The sequence below is a fragment of the Chelmon rostratus genome, chromosome 10 (genome assembly GCF_017976325.1).
Source record: "Chelmon rostratus isolate fCheRos1 chromosome 10, fCheRos1.pri, whole genome shotgun sequence".
NCBI classification, from domain to species: Eukaryota; Metazoa; Chordata; class Actinopteri; order Chaetodontiformes; family Chaetodontidae; genus Chelmon; species Chelmon rostratus.
In genome coordinates this window covers 12688310-12699375 of record NC_055667.1, presented here as the reverse complement: position 1 = coordinate 12699375, position 11066 = coordinate 12688310, and positions in this window count along the sequence as shown.

Here is an 11066-nt window from a genome sequence, read left to right as displayed (position 1 = left end):
GCGATCGATCCTTCTTATGAGTCTAAAATTTATCCAAGGCTAATATCGAGAGGTCACGTGATGCTCGGTATCCCAGAAATGCGTGTCCCCCCACCCCCGTTTGGCTTCATTGGCTTTGCCACCCACCCACTCCAGAAGCTGCCCGCTGATTCCCACTCACTCAGCGCCCGCCCCGCAGCGCGCTCCCGCCGGCCAGTGGATCAGACGCTGGAGACAGTGCTGCACCAGGAGGACGCCGCACCTCCGACCCGAACGGCGGGACCCACCAGGAGACCCTTCACACCTCCAGTTTGGACGCACAGACGCAGACAGACGGAGCTTGGAGGCTCCGGTAGCTGCGCCGCGCTGCTGCAGCGTGATCCTGCTTTTGACGCACTCAGTCCGGACATGAGGAGCGACACGCGAGGTAGAGAGCAGCCACCTTCGTTTAATATCAGCCAGTGATGTGCTAATGATGGATGGCCCGTGACTCTATAAAAGGCCACAGCTGGTCTTTTATGTCTTTTATTACATGTTAAAATGCTAAACCGCATACGGAGTTGTTAAGCTCCGATGAAACGCCTTGTGTTTAAAGTTGGCACAGTAGTGACTAGTTGACTTGTCGCATGATGGTGTCAACTTGGACCAACACGGTTTGCCCCTCGGCGACGCGCACAAATTAAGATTTTATTGCAGAGCGAAACCTATTTTAATTTAAGTTTGCTGGATTCATAATGTGATGTGTTGTCTTCCCTGTAGTCTCCAGGCACTTCATTTGGTAAAGGCCAAGCTGTGCGTAAACATGCACACATCAAAAGAAAATAGGCCTATAGTGTCTATTCAGACACAGCGCTGAGAGGTTCGGGTCACCCACACAGATGTCTGCATTATAAATGCATGTACTGCAGTACGTTTTTGTTGGAGATCTCAGATCTGGCCTGATTTGGAATAAAAGTCTTATTCTGTCACTAAATATCAAGCAGAATGGTCATTTAATGAGCTGTTGGATAAAAGTTGGCATCATTTGAGTTTACTTACATATCTGGTCTGATAATATAATCGTGTGCTGCACAGCCAACTGCCACTGCCACTGTCAAGCCTGCATGCAGGAGGGTATCTTAATAATTGCTAAGTTATCTCTTATTTTCAAACTCACATCAGCACCCAGAGGATCAGCTTCACTCCAGCAGAGTCAGTATCAGGAGGATTCATTCATCCATGCAGATATGCTTCTCATCAGAGGCCAAGGAGGAGGTGATAATCTTCCCAACTCTTTGCTCTGCTGGTGGTCACTTACATAGACTTAAGACTGATGATGTGATGACACACACACACACACACACACTTACAGGACAGTGTGTTCAAGTGTCACTCGTCTGAATCAGCATGATTGAAGATTTGACTCCTCTTCAGAGGGCTGATATTTGATACTCGCAGTTATCTCAATTGGAGAGTTTTGTCACTAAATGAGCAATTTGTGAAAAAGCCATCCACCTGATAAATACCCATACTTCTTTTATTATTTGAGACACAACGGCATGATTCATTGGATCATTATACATATTATACATATTTTTTCTCCTGGTGGATGCACATGAGTATGCAATGCTAAAACACTGTAGTTTAACAAATCATGAATGTGCAGTAATTTTGGTATGAGATGAAAGCATCCATAATGATTTGCAGTAATTTATTTAACCTGCTGAATTATTTCCATCTTAATTTGTATTTTCTGTTTATCCATTCATAGATTTTTTTTTTTGTTGAGGTGCGTAAATATGGTAATCACTTTGAAATGAAGGAGATAACTAGTCATGGAACTAGTTGATAATTAGAAAAAAGATTAAGCAAAGCAGATTTTGATTAGTAATTCTAGCTGGTTATCAGCGTATTTGATCAGCTATCAGATAAATGATTTGTTCATTGTTTCAGTCACATATGAGCTAAATTGAACTGAAGAATTGTTTGTTTCAGCTTCACAAATACGAAGAATTACATTTTCTTCTTTTAAAGAAAAAATATTTAAATTGTAAATGTTGTGTTTTTTGTCTGTTGACAATACTGTATGCAATTTAAAGACATCTCTCTCTCTCTTTGAACACTTGTTCTCCGTATTTTAAATATTATAGGCTAAACAATAAGTCAGAAAATTAATTGATAGATCACCAGTAATGGAAAAAAAAACTGTCTGCAACAGGCTCTGTGTGTTATTCCAAACCTAATGTTCAGTGTTGCTCCTGTGTGACCTGCACCCTTTGGCTTCACTCCTGTAACCAGCTGTTACTGTCTGTCTGCATGGCGGCGTCTTCTCTGCTCTGAGGCTTCTTCTCTGCTGTGTGGGCGAGGTTATAAATAAGAGGCTGGAGGTCTTTGCATGTGTGTGTTGTTTAACCAGCTGCCGGGGAGGTTTGTTTGTCTGCTCTGAGTGCAGGTGTACTTGCTGGCCTCTAGATGCTGTTCTCGGGCCTGTTTTAACCCCCTCCCCTCCCCTCCTCAAACCAGTACTTACCAACCTGCTCTTACATCAAGGCTTTCAGCCTACGTGTTTGGTCAGCATCACCTGTCTCTTGTGTTGTAGCTGTGTGTGTAACTCTATGACATTTATTTCCCAGAATCTGTGCAAAAAACACTAAAATATTTTCTTGTTGTATGTTTGCCTCCCCATCCTGTTTTAGCAGCACATTTTAATATATTTAATTCTTTAAAGTAAGTAGATAGATCAATGTTGTAGATGCAGAAAACGTGACTCTCATGTGCTCGTCATTGTTGATATGCAGTATGAGTGACGTCAGAGGGTTGTAGTTTGTCTATTTTTCTGAGATGACAAGGCTCAAAAATAATTAAGATGACCTCCAGAAATCTCTGGTGATTTGAGAGTTTGGGAGAAAATTTACTGAGAGCACTTGCTGAAGAGAGAAAGTTTAAGAACCTATGTTTTGAGGTTTTCATGCTATTTCTGATCTCTGAACAGCTCCCCTAAGATAAATTATAGCCTTTGGGTGTGTGTGTGTGTGTGTGTGTGTGTGTGCGCGCGCGTGTGTGTGTGTGTGTGTGTGTGTGTGTGTGTGTGTGTGTGTGTGTGTGTGTGTGTGTTCTTGTCTAGACAGAGAAGAGCATGGGAAAGTGGCCCCGACTTTGCATGGCAGACCACCTGCAGTGACAGTCACATAGAGATCTAAATATTGACAGCTCAATGTCCACAGCATATAACAGGACCATACTGCCGGATCTTGTGCAGTACAGTATATGTTTTATTTTAAGATAATGGTTATAGTGCTCATAATGGTTTTCATCCAGAAGGAACAGGTCCTCACTGGAGGTCATTATGCAGTCACTCCTGTACACACACACATACATATATAGAAAAGGTTTAAAATGCAATCTTGCAGTACAGATCTCATCAAAGCATTGAGGTTTACCTCTAAGTAAGGGTCTGATTGTTCTCCAATCCCACAAAAGTTAACAGATCTCTAAGCCTGTGTCTATATGTGGCAGATGATTTCTAAGAATGATCCTTCTTTTGCAATGTTTAGCAAAGGCTGTTGCCTGAGACTGGCATCCAGACAGGGAGAGTGTCTGTTGTGACACCAGTTTCACCATCTTGTTCCGTCAAGTGGTTGTGTGAGATGAGCAAGACGAACTTCAGCAGTGCAACACAGTTGTACCTCGTCTCACTGAATTTCCAGTTTCTTTCAGCTGCAGTAGCAGCATGGCTGAAAGGATGATGATGTTGGTCTGTTGGTCTGTCTACCACTTTGGTCCAGACTGAAATATCTCAACATCTATAGTTCTGGATGGACTGCTGTGACATTCATGGTGCACAGAGGGTAAATCATGCTGACCTCTGTGATGCAATGACTTGTCCTTTAGTGTCCCTAGCAAGTTGACACTTTAGTGAAATATCTTGGCAATTATTGGATGCATTGTCATGGCATTTGGAACAGATGTTCATGGTGTAGAGAGGATTAATTTTTTATGACTCTGGTGATGCCCTTACCTTTCCTCTGAATTTTAAGCGAAATGTCTATCCGATGGACGTGAACACACAAGGATGAAATGTAATCATCATTTTTCATCAAGCAAAATCATCAGGTCAACATTTTAATTTTGAGCAAAATACACATACACATACACACTAGAGGACTGCGCACTCCAGTAAAAGGAGTAAAGATGCACTCAACATAATAAAATGTTCACATGCTAACAACCCAAAATGCGGGGGTGAACACTAAACATCAGTATGTTAGCCCGGTCACTGTTGCCATGTTAGCATGCTGATGTTAGCATTTAGCTCAAAGCACCACTGTGCCTAAGCACAATGTCACAGAGGCAGTAGAGTCTTTTTATTTACAGACACTGCAGGACAGTGTGCATCTGCACGTGCAGTTTGTTGGTGATGTGATCAACAACTTTTTCTCCAGGGCTGCTGTGACTTGACATTCAAGACCAGGGTTGCATGTGACTCATATGGGAGTCATGGCGTAAGAACCAGCCTTAGGAACACCCACTGAATGAGTCAAACATAAAGGTCCATAAGACCTCGCCAGCAGCCCAGAACTGTGTCAATGCTATGGACCGACTACTTTCCTTTAGCAGAGATTACAGTAGTTGGTCATTAATTTTTTGTGGCATGTTGTAGGAATGTCGGTAGGAATGTCTTAATTGTATACTCTACTTTTTTACAGAACATGTGGTTTGTATTTCTTCTTTAGGTTATCTTTGTATGTTTTGTTTGTCCATCTGGTTACTGTCGGCATCATATTTCAGTCATACCAGCACGCTCATGCACACACACACACACCTCTGTGAGAACAATACGTTTTTAAAAAATTCTCACAGGTCACTGTGAGTGACCCAAACAGCTCATAGTGATTTATGGCCGGCAGGGTCAGCTTCAGAGGAGGCGGTGAGGGGTCACACAGTCAGTTGGACGGCCAAAATAGACGCCTCTCCTTCACTCCCCCACTGGGTCGATTTGTCTCTCTCATCTCAGAGCAGTCACTGTAAAACAAGTGTTGAATCTCGCAGCCTAGATCTCCTGGGTCAGTCTGTTAAAAGACCCGAGTTTTTCTGTAGCCCACTGTGGTGGCCATTCTGGGTTTAGCATTGGTGTGGTGTAATATTAGCACTCAGTGGAATACTGAACAGTTTTGTATGTCACATGGGTGTCACGGCTATAATGACTACATTCCTGTCTACGCCTGTCTGCACCTTTGCGAAGTAGGTCAGTACGTGTATGCTCTAGCTTCTTCACCAGCACCTTTGTAGCGTCGCTGTACCAAACCGGCCATGGATTTGCTTTTTTGGAGCTAGAAATTTACTTAAATGCAACAGCATGGAGCCAGATGGGGGTGCGGGACGAGCAGGTGGTGATCACCACAGCTGAGTGTTGAAGGGTTCGGACATCTGTCAGTCAAGGTAAATACACCCCAAAAATATGTCCCTCTCGCAGCCTTGAGGAACGACTCTTTAAAGATTGCAGTTCCTCCAGATGCTGGTGCTGCATCTTAAGGCATTTGCACATTGGATTGACTTTGGAAGGACCGGCTGTGGTGGTTGCTACTTTGCGTGAAAACCAATGTGGATACAGCTAAGTGCACTTCTGCTGCAGAGAAACCATAGGGTTGTTCGCCAGTTTTTTTCCTTGTCCACTGACCAATAATTGCAGATCAAGAGACACAAACAGTCAGGAATGAAAAGCTTGTGGTTAGAATTTTTCAGATTGAGTTACAGCCAAATTCTTTTGAAATCTTTCAGTTTCTTTTGTGCTTTTTTTCAGATGGTTTGACAGTGTCTGCACCATTTGAACTGACAGCTTTACTTATACTATATGTTGCCATACGAGTATCTAACAATGCTTTCCAGTATAACAACACTGTATGCCCTAAATCTGGGCAGAAAATAGACGTGTTGCAGTGGAAATGAACAAGACACCATGAACCAGAAAAGTTACATCTTGCCAAGTTCAGCCAATGTGTGCCAATGTCCTGGATGTGTTTTTGTGCTTTCTAGATATTCCACATATGTGTGTAAATGTCTTTGAATAATAGAGGAGGTTTAGTTTCTAAGAGCATCACCTACTGTAAAAAATGCCAATCTAAACTTGATTCAGTAGTTTTATGTTTGCTTGTATGGGATTCAAGCTCTTAAAAATATGCCTGTTTTGTTTACCACCAGGATCATGACTGCCTCTCAAGGACTCCATAAAAAAGTTGAAGAAACACTGAAGCAGCAAATTGCTCATAAAACTGTCAATTATATGAACTTCCTGTGCAGCCTTGCGCTGACCTCTGCTTGCTCACTGCAGGAAATGCATCCCTAGCTATGCTAACTGCCTCACAGAATGGTAATGAGGTGCTAGCTGCCTAAGCCAGAGTTTGGGACGATGCATGCTTGAAGTGCTGAGGATGCTGAAGGCAAAAATAGAAGGCCGAGGTTCGAGGTGCGTTTGTTTCCATCACTAGCTGGGATTAGCAGCTTCTAAACACCCTGTTCCAGTTAAGGCTATTGTAACGAAGTGAACACACACACACCGTTTTAAATCCGCTCTGACACAGTCTGACATTGACAGGGCTGCTTCTAAATACAGTGTTACATTCAGAGCGGCAAACTTGTTTTATTGGCTGTTTTTAAATGTCTGCAGCTGTTAATGCTGCACAGACATTGTCAGTGAGGATAAATAGAAAGATGACAGGGAAGACTGCAGATGCAAACCAAATACTACCTGCAAATACTTTTTACAGTATGGTATGTCAAGTGTCATCAGGTTTCAGGTATATCAGAGACAATTAGCCTTGGAAATACAGGTTACATTGTCCAAGTTTAGTATAAACGCTATGATTTAAATTAGTCTGGGGCTGATTCAGCAACTGTTTCTTACCTCAGATTTTTCAGAAACAACTCTGCAAACGTTGTTTAGGAGATATTTGAGAATGCAAAGCAAAGACCGGCAATGGATGCATTTGTCCAATCAGCCGTATGAAGCATTGCACACACATTGCTGTTTGACTGAAGGGGAAAACTGTCAGTCATGCACTGTCAGTCTGCCTGAAATTATATCTATATCAGCTAATTAATCTGTGGCCTGTCAACGCTTTGCGACTTTTTTCATTATTGATTAATTGCTTAATTTTTTTGTCTAAAAATTGACAGAAAATAGTGAAATATTTGCATCACAATTACATACATACACCAATAATCATTAAAACATTAGACATTCAAATTCTGCAGCACATGAGAATGCAACATGCAGCAGCGATTTCATTTTAATTCAGTGTCCACCCTGTGTGTGTGTGTGTGTGTGTGTGTGTGTGTGTGTGTGTGTGTGTGTGTGTGTGTGTGTGTGTGTGTGCGTGTCACAGTGAAGTTTCTAAGGACACTCGTTCGTGGATTTATTTTTGATAAACATTTATTTTTAACCGTGCAAGCTGGTTCTGTGCAGATCGTCATTCACAGTGATGACCTGACAAGGAAGCAATGGAGAGATTTGGGATTAAGTAAAATGTCCTGTGAACAGTATGTGTGAGTAAAATGGAGAGAGCGGGAGAGAGAGCGAGGCTGAGTAAGAAAGGGATTTTGAGAGAGAGCGACAGACAGATGAGGACAAGGGCGACAAGGCCTTGGCTGCAACCAGTTGAATCAACAGCTTCTCTCCCCTGGCGAGGACATGCTCACTCTGCTCAAACCTAATACCACAGACATGCTGTCACACACACACACATACATATTTTCACTCTCATCCTCCTTCCATTCTCCCCCTCTCTCCCCCTTTCGGTGTCCCTTTGTGACTTTTGCACATTTGCCTTGTCACCCAGTGGAGTCAGTGCATTAACAGAGCCTGAAGGAGGACCAGAGAGAGAGAGAGAGGGAGAGAGAATTGGGGGGGGGGGCATGAGGACAACAATGATAGCTCCAGCATGACAACAACAGCAGCAACAACATCAACACACATGTTTGTCCTCGGGCTTGTTCTCAACTGTAGAAGTTGAGGCAGAGGACACACTACTCTCAGATACATTATGCAAACTATTCTTATTGGTGCATGCAAGCAATTAAGGCTAGGTGTGGTTTAAATATGATGATATGATACTCTAGTGTCGGTGGTCGTTAGTGCTGAAATGATTAGTCGATTAATCACTTTGTCAACTGATTGTCAAAACCAGTTAGATGCCAAAAAATAATCTTGTGTGTCAGTGCTACTTAACCCAGAGGAACATGTTGCACTTTTTACTCCATTCCAATTATTTGATAGCATTAGTCTCTTTTTCCTTTACAAATTAAGATTGTTGCATAAACAAAGTCCAGCTGAAACTGTTAATCGATTAATCGGTTAACAGAAAATGAATTAGAAACTCTTCTGATAATTGTTTAAGTCTTTTTAAATCAAAAGCATTTCATGGCTCCAGCTTCACAATTCAGTTGTTTTAATCATCTTAATTTGTTTTCAATAATTTTGATTTTTGTATCTTTTATGGACAAAAAAAAACCCATTATCAATCAGTTAATTGTGAAAAAAAATCTGAGGTTTTATCCATAATAAAATATTTTTGTAATACAGTTAAAAATTAGCTCTGCCTCAACCAACTACAACAGCAAAGTCCTGCTCTTCCATTAATACATGAGTAATAACAGTGTCTTGATATCATATATGACTGTCAGGGAGAATTTCTCTGATCTTCTTCTACATCCACTTTTAATACTTCAAGTGCATTTTTTTCAGCAGCCGACTGCACCCCACCAGCTCAGCTCAACAGCAGACAAATTTTGCGACTAGCTGGTGAATACAGTGGAGCATTTAGCAGCTACAGAGTCAGGTAGTTCCCTTTGGAGTTAGTGGAGATGAAAAACAGCCAAAAGGAGTGAATATTGCACTTAAACTCACCAGCTGGCAAAAAACAGGACTCCAAATGACGTTTGCTAACAAGTTCATCATATCAACTTTAATATGTTAGTGCTGTATTCGCAGCTTGTTTCTGCCGCCCCCAAGTGGCCAAAAAACAAAAATCAGTTTTTGTGGGTGTAAAAGTCTGACGAAGCACCCAGTGCAGATATTTCAGCACATGCCAGTTTGACACTCGCTGCTTCGGACACATTTCAGTTGACATTTCCAGCTCTCACTCATAAACCTGCATGTGTCTCATCACACGCAGTGACACAGAGGTTGATAAACTGAACCGTGTGGTGAAAAAGTTGTGGAGGAATGTGCTGCATGGATTCTGTCTGGATCAGAGAGACAGACAGAGGGAGACAGAGCGAGACTGTCAGTCTGTCTCTCTCTCTCCACTCTGACTTGACCAGGTCAAACGTACAGAGCCGAGATATTCTTACTGCTGTTTCACAACAGCCTCTGTCAGCATGATGTTACAGCCAGCAGCATCGCCTCTTCCGCTTGAACACTTTTTCGCCCCCTCTCATGTCCTCACCTCTCCTCCACGACTCCTGTTCTCTCTCGTCTCTTCTCTAGTTTCATCTCCCATCACTAAATATAACTTAAATCTTTACTCCGGAGGAAGATCTTCAGGTCTCCATGACAAATGTGATTTGGTATTGTAGCGACTCTGCCTTTCGTTCATGTCTTTATGGCTGCAGTGCTTTAGCATGTTTGTGCTGTTTCTGTATGCAAGTATTTTAAATGTAATAATGGTTTTGTTAGAATATATATTAAATTGCATACTTGATTTTTTGTTTGGCAAGACACTCTCTCTTCTCCCCTGCCCTCCCCTCCTCTCATTTTTGCCTTGCTCCCGTTGTCAGATCCCCTCTGAGTCTGTCCGCACGATGATCTTGTGACAGAAAGAATGAAGCAGTGGTGGATGGTTGTTTGGCTGCCACAGTGACAGCATTGAGCATTTCAAAACAATTTGAAACTGTTCCACTGTAGCTTTGATCCTTTTCGCCAGCTTGTTAGCCCTCTGGGAAGCTGACTGCTTCCCTCCTGATTTGAGAGTCTGCACAGTTTAGGGACATGAAACGTTTTTGGTGTTTATTCTTTTTAATTCTCGGTCTAGACCTCTATTAGCTACCACTTAACCATGCCCTGTTCGGTTAAGGAACTGGGAGTTTAGCAAAAGAAGCATAGGTAACATTAATATGATTTACATTAAATGTATTTAGATCGTGTAATGTATAACTTGTATTATACAGCTGAACAGTTGTAATTTCCCAAAAGCCGGGCAGTCCCATTTTGGATCATAATCAGTTCTCTTTCTACAGTATGTGCCAGGCCAATTACTTAAACAGCTATTGTATTGTTATACAATTATTGAGAGCTTGACTTGTGTATTCACATATTTTTCACTTTTTACTCTCACCTGTACATAGCCAGCGTTTAGCTCTTCCTGAAAATCAAAACAGGGAAACATGAATTTTTTTGGAATCAGCGAAGGCGTGCAGCATTTTTTTCTGCTGAGCTTTAATAATATGTGGTTTAACTGTTTGTGTTTTCAACATAGAAACACAAATGTATGATCTTGTCTCCAAGAGCTGTCTGTCTCCCTCAATCTGACGCGCATGCGAAATTGTTTTTGTCACTTTTGTTGCAGGACATTGCATCAACTTTCATGAATTCCCTGGAGCCTTAGCCTAATCCTGACCTTAAGCCCTGCATGCCTAACTCCGACTCGTACCGTAAAATGTAATGTTTTATCCTGTTGGGACCATCTTATTGTTTCCATAATGTGACAGTTTGACCACATTTAGTATTTCCCAACAACATAAATCAATGAATGAATCAGTGTATCATTTTGTGCTCGCTGGCAGTGACTTACTGGTATCCAGGACTGTGAAGTGTAAGAGAAAACCTGAAGAATTTGAAGCTGCATGTATTTACTTACAGCAAGGCTTGTTTATCTCTCTCACTCTGTCTGTCTGTCTGTCTGTCTGTCTGTCTGTCTCTCTCTGTCTTTTACCTCTCTCTCTGTCTCAGTCTCTGTCTATCTGCCTGTCTCTCACTCTGTGTGTGTGTGTGTCTCTCTCTCTCTAGCTCTCTGTCTCTCCCTCTGTCTGTCTCTCTGTCTCTGTCCGTCTGTCCCTCTCTGTTTGTCTCTCTCTCTATCCCTCTCTCTGTCTGTCTCTCTCTCTCTCTTTTT